The 19,199-nt window shown below is 45.5% G+C and overlaps 1 protein-coding gene across 9 annotated transcripts in view; it reads right to left on the bottom strand.

The window, feature by feature from the left end:
* The window catches only part of GPBP1 (GC-rich promoter binding protein 1), an 84,937-nt gene extending 75,923 nt beyond the window's left edge, over positions 1–9,014 (bottom strand). For 2 of the 9 annotated variants that reach the window (XM_054487432.2, XM_054487436.2), the window contains exons 1-3: positions 8,714–8,838; positions 8,100–8,488; positions 5,918–6,869 (exon numbers count right to left, since the gene is read on the bottom strand). The gene's annotated coding sequence lies outside the window, so the exon portion shown is untranslated. Of the gene's footprint in view, positions 1–5,902; positions 6,870–8,099; positions 8,489–8,713 lie in introns of those variants that run through there. The other 7 variants (XM_054487437.2, XM_054487439.2, XM_054487433.2 and 4 more) reach the window with 7 other exon arrangements.
* Between the last annotated feature and the right edge of the window lie 10,185 nt (positions 9,015–19,199).

Here is a 19,199-nt window from a genome sequence, read left to right as displayed (position 1 = left end):
GGTGAAACTCCATCTCTAATAAAAATAGAAAACTTAGCCGGGCCTGATGGCAGGTGCCTGTAATCTCAGCTACTAGGGAGGCTGAGGCAGAAGAAGCGCTTCAGCCCGGGAGGCGGAGGTTGCAGTGAGCCAACATCATGCCACTGCACTCCAGCCTGGGCAAGAGGGAGACTCCGTCTCAAAAAATTAATAAAATAATTAAAGGGAAGAAAATGGAAAGACCAAAAGCACTGCACCCACCAAGCTGTGAACAAAATAATAACTAAAGAACAAGAAACCAAGTGACATTATCTTGTACATAAAAAGATGCAGAAACTAGCAATTATTTGCAGGGTTATACAGCAAATCTGTTAACTATTCTGATGGGTGGGACAGCTGACAAAATGGGAAAAGCAAGCAGGTAAAAACTGAAAAACAGAGTCACAACTACAAAACAGTTTACCAGTAACTATTAACATTTTGTTTTTCAACATTTCTGTTGAAGGTAATGGACCTACTTTCCAGAAAAATGCATTGAAATGCCCACAAAATTATCAATTTCAAAGAATTCTCAGAAACCACTGCTCGGCCGGGCATGGTGGCTCACACCTGTAATTCCAGCACTTTGGGAGGCCGAGGCGGGTGGAACACCTGAGGTCAGGAGTTTGAAAAGAGATGTATTCCCTGCCCCCGCACCCCCCCCCCTTTTTTTTTTTTAACGTTCCCTAGGCTGGTTTCAAACTCCTGGGCTCCAGTGAGCCTTGTGCCTCAGGCTCCCAAAGTGTCAGGATAATGGGCATAAGCCACCATGCCCTGCCCCCTCACCCCTTTTTTAAATAGTATTTTGTATGTCAGAGGTTCTTTTTTTTTCTGAGACAGTCTTGTTTTGTCACCCCAAGCTAGAGTGCAGTGTCACGATCACAGCGCCAAAAATTCCGAGGCGTCCGGCCTTTTCTCTTTAATTCTTATTCGTTTTTGAGGCAGGGTGTCACTCTCTAACCCAGACTGGAGCACAGTGGTGCAATCACCGCTCACTGCCATCTTGACTTCCTAGGCTCAAGCAGTCCTCCTGCCTCAGCCTTCCAAGTAGCTAGGACTACAGGCACATGTCACCATGCTCAGCTAATTTTTTTTATGTTTTGTAGAGATAGAGTCTTGTTATGTTTCCCAGGCTAGTCTCAAACTCCTAATCTCAAGTGTTCCTCCTGCCTTGGCCTCCCAAACTGTTGGGATTACAGGCATGAGCCACTGTGCCTGGCCTCCTTTAATTCTTACTTCAGTTTTCAAATTATATTTTAAAGCCATATTTAAATTTGTTGAGGTGGGTGGATCACCTGAGATCAGGAGTTGGAGACCAGCCTGGCCAACATGGGGAAACCCCATCTCTACTAAAAATCCAAAAATTAGCTGGGTGTGGTGGTGGGCACCTGTAATCCCAGCTACTTTGAGAGGCTGAGGCAGGAAAATCGCTTGGACCCGGGAGGCGGAAGTTGCAATAAGCTGAAATTGTGCCATTGCACTCCAGCATGAGTGACAGAGCCAGACTCTGTCTCAAAACAAAATCCCCCAAAAAATCTTTACATCTGTATTACACTTCACAATTTACAAAAACCCTCCATATACATTTCCATCAGTTTAATGAAGAAACTAAGGCCAAAAAAAGTTAGGTGAACATACAGTCACACAGGCATTTTTCTAGATATTCCATATCCTAAACCAACTTCCCTTCCAAACCCTCAGCCATGACCCTTTTTCTACATCACTACCTTACCTGGATCTAAACTGTTACCTAAACATTGTTCTAAACATTGATGTAAACATTGATCTAAACATTGTTACCTAAACGTTTGATAAACATTTTTATCAAAAGAGAAACAGAAAAGATGGTTTGGTTAAACAAAGTTAAATAATCTGACCAGGTGCAGTGGCTCACGCCTATAATCCCAGCACTTTGGGAGGCTGAGGCAGGTGATCACCTGACCTGAGGTCAAGAGTTCGCGACCAGCCTGGCCAACATGACAAAACCCCATCTCTACAAAAAATACAAAAAATTAGCTGGGTGTGGCAGCGGGGACCTGTAATCTCAGCTACTTGGGAGGCTGAGGCATAAGAATCACTTGAACCCGGGATGCGGATGTCACAGTGAGCGGAGATTGTGCCACTGCATTCCAGCCTGGGTGACAGCAAAACTTCGTCTCAGAAAAAAAAGTTAAATAATCTGGCCTGGTTTTAAAATCTATCCTCACTTGCTTATTTTACTTTCAGATTAGAAGTCCTCCTCAATTATCCCTTTCTTGTAACTCTCCCCAGTTTTTTTTTTCCTGCTCACTCTTCCTGTTCTTTCTCCATTACTCCTCCCTTCCTCAATTTTAACATATCAGCAGCTTCAAGCACAAAAACCCAAGTAACTATTTCAATTCAAAAACAGAGACAAGGGGCCGGGCCCACTGGCTCACACCCATAAACCCAGCATATTGGGAGGCAGAGGTGGGCAGACATCTGAAGTCAGGAGTTTTGAGAACAGCCTGACCAACATGGTGAAATCCCGTCTTCTAAAAATACAGTATTAGCCAGGCCTGGTGGCACATGCCGGTAATCCCAGCTACTCAGGAGACTGAGGAAGCAGGAGAATCGCTTGAACCAGCGAGGCAGAGGTTGCAGTGAGCCAAGATCACGCCATTGCACTCCAGCCTCGGCAACAAGTGCGAAACTCTGTTTCAAAAAAACCCAAAAAAAAACAAAAAACAAGAGACAAGGTAAAACAAAGCTATGCATTTAGCTCCATGCCTGTAGAAACAGGCTATGGGTGAAAGAAAAATACAAGGCCAGGCACTGTGGCTCAGGCCTATAATCCCAGCACTTTGGGAGGCCAAGGCAGGAGGAACCCTTGACCCCAGGAGTTCGAGGTTGCCTGAGCTACAATCGTGCCATTACACTCCAATCTGGGTGAGGGAGCAAGACCCTGTCTCAAACACACAGACACACACAGACACTTAATTTTAGCTAACCAAAGATATCACCCAAATAGTTACTGCAAACAGCAAAACAGTAGTATCTCTTAGTTTATTTCCAAACTCCATTAGCAGTCTGTAATCAACATCAACCAAAGAGAAGCAGTACATGAAAAGAAAAAAATATCAAAGATAATGTTCAAATAAATGAATTAGTGAAGTAAAATCCCCAAGAAGGCAGTGTAAGTATGGCATAGTGCTGAGTATGTGCTCTGGAGTCAGACTGCTTGAACATTTATTTGGTCAAGATTACAATTCTAACAAAGTAACTTTCTCCCAATCTCAGCCTCCCTAAATCCTAATTTCCTCATCAGTACCACAGTGACTATAATAGTACTTTCCTCACGGGATTATTAGTTAAAATATGCCACATAAATTACACAGCAAAACATATGACACCATCATCCTCTATAAATGTTAGCCACTATGATTATTATTTTTAGACCTACAGTTTAGAAAGAGAGAAAAAAGGAAAATATAAAGAAAAGAAAAAAGGAAAAGTGGTGTAACTTCTGGGGAAAAGCAACAGTCCAACAATAGTTCCAATTACCAACAGGTGGAACTATTTATTTCCATCTCCAGAAAATAAAATACTGAAAATATCTATCAAAACGTTCAAGTAAATCTGTCCTTGAAGAACTGCTGTAAGCAAAGTTGATAAATGTTACAGACTATTCACAGATTAAAGTTAATTGTTAAAAACTCTGATCTCTGGAATAATCTTTATCCTGACACTACTGCTTAGAGTAACAATATCAGTAATGGCAATTTAGAAGAAAACAAGGCTGGACGCAGTGGCTCACGCCTGTAATCCCAGCACTTTGGGAAGTGGAGGCGGGCAAATCACCTGAGGTCAGGAGTTCAAGGCCAGCCTGACCAACATGGTGAAACCCTGTCCCTACTAAAAATACAAAAAATTAGCCGGGCGTGATGGTGGGCACCTGTAATCCAAGCTACTTGGGAGGCTAAGGCAGAATCTCTTGAACCCAGGAGGCAGAGGTTGTAGTGAGCCGAGATTGCGCCACTGCACTCTAGCCTGGGCACTCGACAGAACAAGAGTCCGTCTCAAAAAAAAAAAAAAAAATCACGAATAATAAATATTATGTAGTTTTCTAGGAAGAATGATCGTTTGACTCCAGTTCGACTTAATCATATTTAAGATGCATATTCTTAAGTAACTTGAAAAGTCATTGAATTGAGGAATGAACAAAATACAGGCTCTCCCAAGTGAAAGGGTGTGGAATGTTCTCACCAATTTTATAAATCAAGGTAGACACTCAATTAGAATTACTACACACAGGTCTGACAGAGAAAACACATATAACCTAGTCTATTATGACAAAGGGAATTACTGAACTCTCTAATATCAATTTCAGAGAAGAAAAACTCTCTATTTTACATTTACTACCACTTTCACTCTATGGAAGCTAGCAGGATTCAACAGTTTAAGGCAAAAAAAAAAAAAAATTGGTTCAAAATAAGCAACTGACAAGTTATTATGTTAGGCCATCTTGGTAAAGGGTCCAAAAATTGCCATCTCACCCGGGCGCGTGGACTCAGGCCTATAATCCCAGCACTTTGGGAAGCCAAGGTGCGAGGATCACCTGAGGTCAACAGTTCGAGGCCAGCCTGACCAACAAGGTGAAAACCCGGGTCTCTACTAAAAAAAAAAAAAAAAAAAAAAAATTAGCGGAGCGTGGTGGCAGGCACCTGTAATCCCAGCTACTTGGGAGGCTGAAGCAGAAGAATCGCTTGAACCCGGGAGGCAGAGGCTGCAGTGAGCCAAAATCATGCCATTGCACTCCATCCTAAGCAACAAGAGCGAAACTCGGTCTCAAAAAAAAAATTAGTTTTTCGTCTCAGAAAGACAATTAATTGAAATAGCCTCTAATTTTAGTTATACTCATGTGTTCACCAATATTAATTGCCTAAAAATTAAATTTTGTCATTAGTCAAAGAGGAAAAAAATTAAATTTTAGTGTATCTCTTTAAAAAACACTAAATGCCTATGATTCACTCAAAAATTGAATGTATTAACTAATGGTAACTAAAAACACCGTTTAATCCTGAAAAATACAAACATTAAAAGATAACTCTCCCAACTGTCAAAACTATTTCTATTATAGCAATTAATAATTCACAACTTTTAAAAAAAAAGCTTTGCCTATAAACTTAGGCCAGCATAACCTCTTGAGTGAAAAAAAAAATGTATACTCATATTTTCTTAAGTTATTTTAAAGGTTCTTATTTCAGCTTGCTCAGTTCCTCTGAGCTTCTGGTCCTGGTAATACCCTCTTTTTGAAAGTAAAGAAATAATTTGAAATACAAAACCATTTCAACAAAACTATTTCAAAAACTTAATTTCTATAACGCATTAATATGTTAGGAACAGCTATGCCTTAAAACAAGCTAGGTCATGAAATACATTAAGAACTACTACCTGTAATATAACCAAACTATGTAACTCCAAATGCAACACTAAACTGCATTTGGAATGCAGTCTAAACTCACATTTGGAAAGTCAACTGGCTATCAAGGCACACGCATTTAGAATGTAAACTGGCTAGGAAGACACGTGGTGAATTATTTGTTGCATTTTTTCCTACCTTTCTACCACTATGAATGAATCTTCAAAGCCTAAGGCAATATATACTGGCCATATGAATTTAGCTTTTTACTTAAAAAGCACAAAAACTTGTAGCTTAGGACGGTTTGAATCTGAAAAATTCCTAAGCCTTAAACGTTTTTTCTGAATTTCAGTTTACTCAGACAATGGTTAACAGTTGTTTTCAGACTGTCAAGGAAACTGAAACCAAGCAATATTACTGCAAGAAACTGAAAGGCTTCCAAGAATAACATAGGATAAACTCGACTCTCACTACAGTTTACAAATGAACATTTGATTTGCTCACCATAATAGTACTTACAAATTCCAACAGGACTGCACAGGAAGGTGTTGGTTTTTTCTCTGTAATCTTTGTTTTCCAGTTTGTATTTTTATTTTGTATCCTCTGAAATAATATCGAAGTTCTTTGAAGATACTTAACCTATGACTATTTGACATAGAGTTACTTCAAGTCAGCTACCCATACTTCTGTTTTAAAGTTTTCATATGGCTATCTCCCGAATTAGCCAAGTTCTTTAGATTTAAGATCAAAGTCTTCTTTATTATTCCATGTACTTGCCACTGTTGTACTTGTCCACTCCAGATGAAATATCCAATTTACGAGCCAAAAAGCAAAAACAAAAAGAAAATTTCACATCTGAAGAGCATTCCTAAACATTAGCATATACAGAGACACACATAGCTATCTCAATACTACCATGCTGCCGGAAAACTGCAACATCTTAAATTTCCACGTAAATAAAAGATAAAAGGAAAAAAACTCTGTATTCTTTCAATGTCTTCATTCAGAAAAAGTGTCCCAATGTGACACGAAAGAGCTTAAGTCAAAAATTCCTAAAACTTTCAATAAAGGTAAAAATAAACTGCCATGAAACTTCAGCAATACTCAGTCATTTGAAACTGCTGAAACTACTCAGTACACAAATCAACGTCTCTCAGTTTCGGCTGAAGAACCCCAACAACGGGGTGGGGGAAGGGGAGGCAAAAATTACCACCAGCTGAAATACTGTAACCAGTTATATAATCCGTTTGAACCAAAATACTGAAGAAATGCTGCCTGGGTCTTTTTTAAGTAGCTTGCTGAATTGTTCACTACTATCAATTCACTTCACAGACGATTCTTGCCGATTTTAATAAACTTCTGGGGCAAAATTATCCAAAAACACTGTAAATCCAAAATGGCCACTTAAAATATCCGGGGCCTTTTACACAAAACCTAGAAGATGATCTTCGTATCTGAGTAATTCAATCACCTGTAAAAGTTATAAAAAAAATTATATACTGAGTTTTGATTTCGAGCTAAAAAAATCAATCCCCAACTTAAAAAGTCAACCTCTGGAGAGAAAATCACTTCTATATAACCCTACAGGAGCCTGGAAAAGGGCTTACCCAAGCAAGCACCCGATAAAAGTCTACTGAATGAACAAGACATCGGAGTAGAGGGAGGGAAAAACGGTAGGTGACGGTATTATGGAGGGCAAGGACAGATTTCACCTGGGAAGGGGTGCACATCCCATACTGGGGAATTATATAAGCAAACCTTCTTATACTTCTTGAATAAATGTTAAAACTATGAAATTGGCACATATCTTACAAAAGATCTCCAACCCTCTTCGATGGACCAAGGAAAGCGAAGACAGGTGTGCTGCCACGGAGCATTAGCAAATGTAACTCAGAGGTAAGTGTAAAGAGAAAGAGGCTCCCTCCAAATCAGAACGTCTACTAGAGGAGGCATATTCCCCCCAGTAAGGCCAGAAAGGTGAACTAGAAGTAGGGCAAACCCACTTCTTAAATTCTCCCGAGGAGACTTCCCCACTTCTGAGGGAGCAAAGGGCTTGAAGGTGTAGGTTTCTACTTCCTTGAATTAAGAAAACAGGTTTCTCCCAAAACTGAGGGGGTGGAAGGTACAGGGCCCTTTTCGTAAACCAAAGAATGGTTCTCTCCCAAAAAAGCACATGTCCCCTCAGACCCCACAGGACTTGGAGGAACAAAGTAGCCTTCGCCCCAGTCCACGGCAAGTGCCACGGACCTGGGAGAGGCGGGGAAAGCTGAGGCGCTGCTGAAGAAACCGCCGAAGGCCACAACTCGGCCTCGACTCCCTCAGCCCTGAGAGGGGTAGTGGTGCAAAAGCAGGCGGGCGTGTGCGAGAGGCCGGGGGAATGAAGGCCGAGCACGGAGGGCGTCGGACTCGCTCCCAGCCTCCGCCAAACGCCAAACACCCCCCAACCAAGCCGCCGGGGGTAAACCACCCACCCCCTCCTCACAACCACCACCTCCGCTCCACCCGGGCCGAGTCAATAGCTAGAGGGACCTATCTGCGCCTCCCTCCCCTCTCACTCCTTGCTTCTCGCCGCCCCTCCGTCGGCGGGCAGCCTCACACCTCGCGCCACCAACGCGGCTCCCGACCCCTCAAACCCCAACACGGACACGGGCACTCCCCTCCTCCCCCGGGCTCGGGCGTGGAGCCTAGAGGACAGTGTTACCTTCTGCCCCACCAGAGGTGCCCCTGGCCTGGGGGTGCCGCCGCGCCTGATCCCGGGAAAAGGTTTTCGGTACTTTGAATAATCCCCTTTTGCCGCTTTTCCCTCCCCCACAACCAGTCTCAGTCCCAAAATGGCGCCGACCCGATCCGCAATGTTCTGGGCCAAGTCTCGCGAGATCGTGGACAGTGGCGAGGCGGGGAAGGAACTAGAGGGGTTGAGAAGGGGGGGAAGGCGGGGCGAGGAGAAGGAGGGATAAAGGGTGTGGAAGAAGCGGTGCGAACGAACCTACTGGGCGGGACACCAGGAAGAGGGCCTCCACCGGAGAACCTTCTGGCCCAAGCAACCGTTCACGCCGCGGTCAAAGAAGCTCCGCCCTCTACGTCGGGCGCCTGGGGGGAGGGGGAGAAGGCGTGGCTAAGGCTGGGGGCGGGGCTTCGAGGAGGCCCCGGAGCAGGGGCGCGCGGGGGGCGGTGGCTCCACGCGGTGACGTCAGGAGCAGCTGGAGTCGGGGATTACCCCCTGCTGCTGACGTGAGGACGGTGAACAATCGGGAACGTTCGGTGGAAGGGGGAATTCCCCGCCGCTCCCTGAGGAGCCCCTCCTCCCTCACCTACCCCCGCCCGGAGCTGCCTCGGAGTCCGGACTGGTGGGGCCGCGCAGAGGGCAAGAGGGGGGTGCTGCGCCGGGAAGCGGCCTCGCAGGCTCGAGTGGCGCGCGCGGCAGCGTCTTCCCCAGCTCTAAGCTCCCGAAGCCGCGCCGCAGCTCCTCCGAGTTTCAATCTGCGGAAGAGGCTGCGGCGCACGCCCTTAGCCGGGTACCGCGCTCGGGCCTAGGTGAATCGGCGCTCACACGGCGCCTATGCCCAGCTCTGCGCAGGCGGAACGTCTGCCGAGCGGGCGCTGGAGCGGTAGGGCACGCTGAGGGGATGCTCCACCGTGGCGTGCGAACGCGGACTGTGTCAGGCATGAGAGGTGCACACGGGAGCCCTGCGGCGGAGGAAAGCAGACGTGCGGGGAGCCTAGCCCAGACTCTCAGAGGGTAGAAATGGCTACTAGGTATAATCGTGCTAATTATTTTTCTTTCTACTAAATCTGCAGTAGGTGAATTATTTCAACAGCCAGAGTATCAGAACCACAGAGCCCATTCGAGATTTTAAAAAATCAGTATTATGGTGTTCACAGTTGTTTCTCTAATTGTGACACCTTTTCGCCTTATAACCGTAGCCTCACTTTAACACCTGGGAAGTTGGCATTCTAGGAGAAAGAAAAATCACATTTGTTTAGAGGGAAGGTGGGGGGAGGTTGTCTCAAAGAGGGAAAGTGGAAAATAAAGATATTTGCCTGTTCGCCCTCCCCTAAGCCACAAGGACTTTGTAGCGTAGAAATTTTACGGTAGTTGTACATGCATTATGGGGTTTGTAGTTTAATGGAATGTTTCTAAAAGATACCTGAAAAATGGGTGGAACGTAAACTCACCAAAATTTACCATCCCCAACCTTTTGTTTTAATCTTTATCGGGAGTTGGCCACTTTAAGCAATTAATAATGCCCCTCTGCGGGGCAAAGGAAAGGGAATTAACACTTGCTGGATGCCTTGCCCGTGCCAGGCATTTTAATGCTTGTATCACCCTATGGGGTGGGTACTATTTTGCAGATAAGGAAACGGGATGACATTGACGTGTTTAACGTTACAGAATATGGAAGTTGGGCGCCACAACTTGGCTGTACCACATTTAAACTCAAGTCTGTTAGGGGCTTGATCCACTTTCTTTTCTCTACACCACATTGTTTCCGTATAAGCAACTTATGTGTTGGTAGAGGACCTGCTCGTGCTTTTATTTGTAAGCATGATATCAAACCAAGAAAAAATAAAGGACACAAAAGAAAAAAAACCCAAGGATAAAACTGATAACTTGGACACACAATTTGTGCCTTTCATGTGACAGAAGACACTATAAAGTCGAACAATTGTAATAAATCACAAGCAAGTTAATATTTATATTCGGTTACCATCCTTAGCGTATGTTTTATTTGCATAATAAAATATAAAGAGCTCTTACAAATTATTAAGAAAAAGATAACACCCACTCTTTTAAAAAGTTAAGGGCGGACCGGGCGCCGTGACTCACGCCTGTAATCCCAACACTTCAGGAGGCTGAGGCTGGAGGATCACCTGAGGTCGGGTGACCAACACAGCGGAAACCCCCTCTCTACTAAAAATACACATATTAGCTGGGCGTGGTGGCGGGCACCCATAGTCCCAGCTACTAGGGAGGGTGAGGTATGAGAACCGCTTGAACCCAGGAGGGATACGTTGCAGTGAGCCAAGATTGCACCACTGCACTCAAGCCTGGGCGACACAGTGAGACCCTGTCTCAAAAAAAAAAAAAAAAAAGGTTTAGCTCGGGCGCGGAGGCTCACGCCTGTAATCCCAGCACTTTGGAAGGCCGGGGCGGGCGGATGACTTGAGGTCGCGAGTTCTAGACCAGCCTGAACAACTGGGAGAAACCCCGTCTCTACTAAAAATAACAAAATTAGGGCGGGCGCAGTGGCTCACGCCTGTAATCTCAGCACTTTGGGAGGCCAAGGTGGGCGGATCACGAGGTCAGGAGATCGAGACCATCCTGGCTAACGTGGTGAAACCCCATCTCTACTAAAAATACAAAAAAAATTAGCCGGGCGTGGTGGCAGGCGTCTGTAGTCCGAGCTACTCGGGAGGTTGAGGCAGGAGAATGGCGTGAACCCGGGAGGCGGAGCTTGCAGTGAGCCGAGATCTCGCCACTGCACTCCAGCCTGGGCAACAGAGTGAGACTCCATCTCCAAAAACAAAACAAAAAATATATATACACAAAATTGGTCTAGGAGTGGTGGCTCTGGCTCACGCCTCTAATCCCAGCACTTTGGGAGGCTGAGGCTGGCGGCTCACCTGAGGTGAGGAGTTCAAGACCAGCTTGACCAACATGGTGAAACCCTATCGCTACTAAAAATACAAAAATTAGCCAGGCGTGGTGGTGCACGCCTGTAATCCCAGCACTTTGGGAGACCCAGGCGGGTGGATCACTTGAGGTTAGGAGTGTGAGACCAGCCTGGTGAAACCCTGTTTCTACTAAAAATACAAAAAATTAGGCCGGATGCGGTAGCTCATGCCTGTAATCCCAGCACTTTGGCAGGCCTAGGCGAGTGGATCACCTGAGGTCAGGAGTTCGAGACCAGCCTGCACAACGTTGGCGAAACCCAGTCTCTACTAAAAATACAAAATCAGCTGGGCTTGGTGGCGAGCGCCTGTAATCCCAGCTACTTGGGAGGCTGACAGAGAATCACTTGAACCCGGAAGGTGGAGGTTGCCGTGAGCTGAGATCACGCCATTGCACTCCAACCTGGCATTGCACTCTAGCCTGGGCGACAGAAAAAAAAAAAATACAAAAAATTAGCTGGGTATGGAGGTGGGCGCCTGTAATCCCAGCCACTTGGGAGGCTGAGGCAGGAGAATTGCTTGAACCTGGGAAGCGAAGGTTGCAGTGAACCAAGTGGAGCTGCACTGCAGCCTGGGCAGCAGAGCAAACCTCCGTCTCAAAAAAATTTAAAAAAGGGCATGAATAAGCTAGCTGGGGGTGTGTGTGTGTGTGTATACATACATAACATATGAGGGAATTTAATAGTTATACGAAAAATTATCGCACCTCACTAGAAATCAGAAAAACTGAAAATAAAATTAACAGTAATATACCACTTTCACATAGCAGACTGACAAAGATTTTAAAAGACCAAAAACCTGGATAAGGATATAAGGAATTGGCCAGGCGCAGGGGCTCACGCCTGTAATCCCAACACTTTGGGGAGGCCAAGGTGGGTGGATCATTTGAGGTCAGGAGTTCGAGACCATCCTGACCAGCATGGTGAAATTCCGTCTCTACTGAAAACACAAAATTAGCCGGGCATGGTGGCGGGTGCCTGTAATCCCAGCTACTCCGGAGGTTGAGGCAGGAGAATCGCTTGAACCCGGGAGATGGAGGTTGCAGTAAGCCGAGATTGGGCCACTGCACTCCAGCCTGGGCAGCAGGAGCAAAACGCTGCCTCAGAAAAAATAAATAAATAAATATAAGGAATAGGCATTTATTTGCATTAACCATATCAAGAATGAAACTCTTGATATGTGCAAGCCTTTCTGGAAGACAGTTTGGCTTTCATAAAAATGTCAAAGCCTTTAAGACACCCTTTGGGCAGTTATCTTCCTCCTTGGAATTTATATTAATAAAATAATAGGAGGCCAGGCGCGGTGGCTCATGTCTGTAATCCCAGCACTTTGGGAGGCCAAGGCGGGTGGATCACAAGGTCCGGATGTGTCCGGAATTGGTGGGTTCTTGGTCTCACTGACTTCAAGAATGAAGCCGCGGACCCTCGCGGTGTTTCAGTTCTTAAAGGTGGGGTGTCCGGAGTTTCTTCCTTCTGGTGGGTTTGTAGTCTCGCTGGCTCAGGAGTGAAGCTGCAGACCTTCACAGTGAGTGTTATAGCTCTTAAGGCAGTGCGTCTGGAGTTGTTCATTCCTCCCACTGGGCTCGTCGTCTCGCTGGCTTCAGGACTGAAGCTGCAGGCCTTGCAGTGAGTGTTACAGCTCATAAAAGCAGTGTGGACCCAAAGAGTGAGCAGTAGCAAGATTTATTGCAAAGAGTGAATGAACAAAGCTTCCACGCTGTGGAAGGGGACCCGAGAGGGGTTGCCACTGCTGGCTCGGGCAGCCTGCTTTTATTCTCTTATCTGGCGCCACCCACATCCTGCTGATTGGTAGAGCCAAGTGGTCTGTTTTGACGGGGTGCTGATTGGTGCATTTACAATCCCTGAGCTAGACACAAAGGTTCTCCACGTCCCCACTAGATTAGCTAGATACAGAGTATGGACACAAAGGTTTTCCAAGGCCCCACCAGAGTAGCTAGATACAGAGTGTTGATTGGTGCATTCGCAAACCCTGAGCTAGACACAGGGTGCTGACTGGTGTGTTTAAAACCGTGAGCTAGATACAGAGTGTTGATTGGTGTATTTACAATCGCTGAGCTAGACATAAAGGTTCTCCATGTCCCCACCAGACTCAGGAGCCCAGCTGGCTTCACCCAGTGGATCCCGCACCAGGGCTGCAGGTGGAGCTGCCTGCCAGTCCCACGCCATGTGCCCACACTCCTCAGCCCTTGGGTGGTCGATGGGACTGGGTGCCATGGAGCAGGGGGCGGCGCTCACTGGGGAGGCTCAGGCCACACAGGAGCCCACAGAGGGTGGGAGGCTCAGGCATGGCGGGTTGCAGGTCCCGAGCCCTGCCCCGCGGGAAGGCAGCTAAGGCGCAGTGAGAAATCACCGGTGGGCTGGCACTGCTGGGGGACCCAGTACACCCTCCGCAGCCACTGGCCCAGGTGCTAAGCCCCTCATTGCCTGGGGCCGGCAGGGCCAGCTGGCTGCTCTTAGTGCGGGGCCTGCCAAGCCCACGCCCACCCGGAACTCCAGCTGGCCCGCAAGCGCCGGGTGCAGCCCCAGTTCCCGCTCGCGCCTCTCCCTCCACACCTCCCTGCAAGCTGAGGGGGCCGGCTCCGGCCTTGGCCAGCCCAGAAAGGGACTCCCACAGTGCAGCGGTGGGCTGAAGGGCTCCTCAAGTGCCACCAAAGTGGGAGCCCAGGCAGAGGAGGCGCCGAGAGCAAGCGAGGGCTGTGAGGACTGCCAGCACGCTGTCACTTCTCAAGGAGTTGGAGACCAGCCTGACCAAGATGGTGAAACCCCCTCTGTACTAAAACTGCAAAAATTAGGCTGGGCGTGGTGGCTCATGCCTGTAATACCAGCATTTTGGGAGGCCGAGCCAGGTGGATCAGGTTAGGTCGGGAGTTCAAGACAAGCCTGACCAACATGGTGAAACCCCATCTCTACTAAAAATACAAAAAATTAGCCGGGCGTGGTGGTGGGCGCCTGTCATCCCAGCTACTTGGGAGGCTGAGGCAGGAGAATCGCTTGAACCCTGGAGGTGGAGGTTGCAGTGAGCCGAGATCAAGCCATTGCACTCCAGCCTGGGCAACAAGAGTGAGACTCCGCCTCAAAAAAAATAAAAATAAATAAAACTACAAAAGTTAACCGGGCATGGTGGTGGGCGCCTGTCATCCCAGCTACTTGGGAGGCTGAGGCAGGAGAATTGCTTGAACCCAGGCAGCAGAGGTTGCAGTGAGCCGAGATCACACCATTGCACTCCAGCCTGGGCGACAGAGCAAGCCTCCATCTCAAAGAAAAATAAATGATAATAATAATAGGAAAGGTGTCCAACAATTTATGAAGCTGTTCATTGACAACTTGTTTAAAACTCTGCACAAAAAATAGGCTGGTCCAAGTGCAGTGGTGTTTAAATAATAATCATAGTAATAGGAAAGGTGTCCAACAATTTATTGAGCTGTTCATTGATAACTTCTTTAAAACCCCACACAAAAAAATAGGCTGGTCTGAGTGCAGTGATGTTTTCAACTAATTGATGACAACTGGTTACAGATTTCTTTGTTCCTTCTCCACTCCCACTGCTTCACTTGACTAGCCTTAAAAAAAAGAAAATGAAAGAAGAAAACCACAAAAAAAAGAGAAACAACCTAAAAGTCTATAATAAATTGACAAAGTAAATTATATTACATCCATAGAGTGGAATATGAAGCCATTAATAATGGTATTTATTAAAAGATGGTCACATGAAAAGATGCTCACAGCATACTATTAAGAAAAATGGGCTGGGCGCGGTGGCTCACGCCTGTAATCCCAGCACTTTGGGAGGCAAAGGCAGGCAGATCACAAGGTCAGGAGTTCGAGACCAGCCTAACCAACATGGTGAAACCCCGTCTCTACTAAAAATACAAAAATTAGCTAGGTGTAGTGGTGCGCACCTGTAATACCAGCTGCTCAGGAGGCTGTGACAGGAGAATGCTTAAACCCGGGAGGCAGAGGTTGCAGTGAGCCAAGATTGAGCCACTGCACTCCAGCCTGGGCAACAGAGTGAGACTCAGTCTCAAAAAAAAAAAAAAAGAAAGAAAGAAAAAAAGAAAAATGAGAGATAGATTACAAAACTGTATATATAATATCCCATTTTTGTCAAATAAAAAAGTATAATCAAAGGAAAAGTTTTGACAGACTAGAAACAAAATGTTAACAATGCTTATTCCTAGGTGGCAGACTAATAGAAGATCTTTATTCTTCATACTTGCTAAGAGCATATATTACTTTTGTTTGAGATGGAGTCTTGCTGTCACCCAGGCTGGAGTGCAGGGACGTGATCTGGGTTCACTGCAACCTCTGCCTCCTGGATTCAAGTGATTCTCCTGCCTCAGCCTCCCGAGTAGCTGGAATTACAGGCATCCACCACCACGCCTGGCTAATTTTTGTATTTTTGGTAAAGACTGGGTTTTACCATGTTGGCCAGGCTGGTCTCGAACTCCTGACCTCAGGTGATCCACCCACCACGTCCTATCAAAGTGCTGGGATTACAGGCGTGAGCCACCATTCCTGGCCTACTTTTCTAATTATAGAAAGAAAAAAAGCTACATCTGTGCCCACCCTGAGGGGACTACAAAAAAATTTAAGAAAAATTTTAAGAAAAAAAGCTACAGCTGGCCGCATTGGCTCACGCCTGTAATCCCAGCACTTTGGGAGGCAGAGGCGGGGGGATCACAAGGTCAGGAGTTCGAGACCAGCCTGACCAACATGGTGAGACCCCGTCTCTACTAAAAATACAAAAATTAGCCGGGTGTGGTGGCACATGCCTGTAATCCCAGCTACTCAGGAGGCTGAGGCAGGAGAATCACTTGAACCCGAGAGGTGGAGGTTGCAGTGAACCAAGATCATGCCACTGCACTCCAGCCTGGGTAACAGAGGGAGACTTCGTCTTAAAAAAAACACAAAATACAAACAAACCAAAAAAAACAGGTTGGGGGTGGTGGGTTGGTGTCACCATGTTCAGCTTAGTTTTGAAATTTTTATTTTATTTTTTATTTTTATTTATTTATTATTTTGAGACAGGGTCTTACTCTGTTGCCCAGGCTGGAGTGCAGTGATGTGATTTCAGCTCACTGCAATCATCACCTCCCAGGCTCAAGGGATCCTCCTATCTAAGTCTCCTAAATATCTGGGCCTACAGGCACATGCCACCACACTCAGCGAATTTTTTTTGTATTTTTGGTAGAGACAGGTTTTTCCATATTTCCCAGGCTGGTCTCAAACTCCTTAGCTCAAGCAATCCTCCCCCCATCAGCCTCCCAAAGTGCTGGAATTACAGGCATGAGCCACCATGCCCGGCCAAATTCTTACTTTCTTTTAGAGATGTAGGTCTCTGTTACCTAGGCTGGTCTGAAATTCCTGGCCTCATGCTGTCCTCCTGCCTTGGCCTCCGAAAGGGCTTGGATAATAGGTGTGAGCCACTGCACCCAGCACTTCAGGAGTTTTTATATTAACTGCTGGAGAATTTACTACATGCTTCTTTTTATTTAATTTAATTTATTTTTTCTTTTATTTATTTATTTTTTTTTGTAGAGACACGGTCTTGTTGCCCAGGCTGGTCTCAAACTCCTGAGGTCAAGTAATCCTCCTGCCTTAGCCTCCCAAAGTGCTAGGATTAAAGGCATGACCCACCACACCCAGACTTACTACATACTTCTTAATCCAAAGAGATGCATGGGTTGACAAGAAGTATTCCGCCCTGCTCCAGTTTTGGGTGGCCCAGTTTCCCTAATTGGCACTTCCACCTCTGTGCTTCTCCCTCTGTGCTAGAAGGTATATGCAACTACACACAGCATGATCACAATTACCAGCAAAATTTAAAAAAAATTTTTTCTAATATGTGACTTTCGAAACGCTGCCTCTATAAATGGCATTTATTGTTTTAAACCTACAGCAAGAATGTAAACATGTACATTCTTGTAGGTAAGGTGAAGAATATATTTTGTAGTGTTTCAAAAGAGTGGTCTGTTTCAATAGGTTGTATCCTTTGTCTCTAGAAACGGAAAATAATATAGGGAACCCTGGAGGTTGATTCCCTGCACCTTGTTAAAGACTGAGTGACACAAGGAGAAACCCAGTCCAGCGCCAGGCTACTTTGCTCCTTCCTGATCCTATGTAAAATGAACATGTGGGACCATGGTTAGGAGTATTCTGTTTGTTATGTCCTCTAGATATGACAACATACACTGCAACCCCAAATTCCTGTTTCTGTCTAATACGCTCTGGAGTGAAAGGAATGAAGTATGGCCTATGAATGGTTGAAGAGAAGGGCAAACACAGGTGGTGGAATTTCCCTCTTATTTCTCCTCTTAGGTTTGTTTCCAAGTTCATTTTTGCATAGCATCTTCCACTTTTAACTCTGGTTACCCATTTTAGGAAGGAAATCCACCATATTTTTCAGAAACTTGATTGAATCCATAGCTTCCCAGTGTAACTAAGTGGCAACCCTCCCAACCACTCTACTTAAATGAATTAATATTTCTCATAACATTGAGTCTAATTGTCTAATGAGCATATAGGGATACAGACAAGCTAAATGACACGGTCAAAAGCCAATCAAAGGAAATGGAGATAGAAGTAAAACTAAAGATTTCTCATTTGGGCGGGGTTGGGTGGCTCACACCTACAATCCCAGCACTTTGGGAGGCCGAGGCAGGAGAATCCCTTGAGCCTAGGAGTTTGAGACCAGCCTGGGCAACATAATAAGAACCCGTCTCTATTCTAAGAAACACTTTTTTAAGAAGATTTCTCATTTTGGTGTCTAGTATTGAGTTTTTAAGTTTCAGAACTAGAGTAGTCATAGATCACTTCAACTTTAGTGACACTAGGACATGTTTTCACACTAATCAGCTCTTTAAAAAATTCAGTCCAGGAGTGGTGGCTCATGCCTGTAATACCAGCACTTTGGGAGGCTGAGGCTGGCGGATGGCTTCAGCTCAGGAGTTCGAGACCAGCCTGGGCAACATGGCGAAACCCTGTCTTTACACAAAATACAAAAATTAACAGGGCATGGCGACCTGTGCCTGTAGTCCCAGCTACTTGAGGGACAGAGGCAGGATTGCTTGAACTTGGGAGGTCAAGGAAGCTGCAGTGAGTGGCAGTGAGTGGAAATCGCACCTCTGCACTCCGGCCTGGGTGACAAAGTGAGACCCTGTCTCAAAAAAAATCTTTGCAATAGTTTGCTGAGAATGATGGTTTCCAGCTTCATCCGTGTCCCTACAAAGGACATGAACTCATCCTTTTTTATGGCTGCATAGTATTCCATTGTGTATATGTGCCACATTTTCTTAATCCAGTCTATCATTGTTGGACATTTGGCTTGGTTCCAAGTCTTTGCTATTGTGAATAGTTCCTCAATAAACATACGTGTGCATGTGTCTTTATGGCAGCATGATTTATAATCCTTTGGGTATATACCCAGTAATGGGATGGCTGGGTCAAATGGTATTTCTAGTTCTAGATCCTTGATGAATCTGTCTTCCACAATGGTTGAACTAGTTTACAGTCCCACCAGTAGTGTAAAAGTGTTCCTATTTCTCCACATCCTCTCCAGCACCTGTTGTTTCCTGACTTTGTAATGATCGCCATTCCAACTGGTGTGAGATGATATTCTCATTGTGGTTTTGAAATCAAGCAAAAGTATATGTTAGAAGTAAGGTCCTACTCTACTTCAAAATTAAGCTTTTTTATTATTGTTATTATTTTGAGACAGGGTCTCACTCTGTTTCCCAGGCTGTGAGTGACTTTTTTATTTTTTATAAAGGCTGGGTTTCACCATGTTACCCAGACTGATCTCGAACTCCTGGGCTCAAGCGACCCACTGCTCAATGAATTAGATATGATCCATGCTACCCTACCGTTTGTCTTAAAATGCTACTATTTTCACGTTAATAGACTCAGATTAATCTGGTTTCCACATAGCAGTGGAAAGAGTGTGGGCTTTGGAGTTAGACAGACCTAGGCTTGAATCCTAGCTCAGTTCATTTAGGATTTATTTCATATTAGGTGCTGTTGCTGTGCTATCTGTTGCAGATACAGAAATGATTAGGATATAGTTCCTGCCTCCAAATTCCTACCACCTGAGGGATAAAACTGACAAAATA

Source organism: Pongo pygmaeus, chromosome 4 (assembly GCF_028885625.2).
Source record: "Pongo pygmaeus isolate AG05252 chromosome 4, NHGRI_mPonPyg2-v2.0_pri, whole genome shotgun sequence".
Taxonomy (NCBI): Eukaryota; Metazoa; Chordata; class Mammalia; order Primates; family Hominidae; genus Pongo; species Pongo pygmaeus.
The sequence above is the reverse complement of the archived record's forward strand: the minus strand, read 5'-3'. Positions and strand labels throughout refer to the sequence as shown.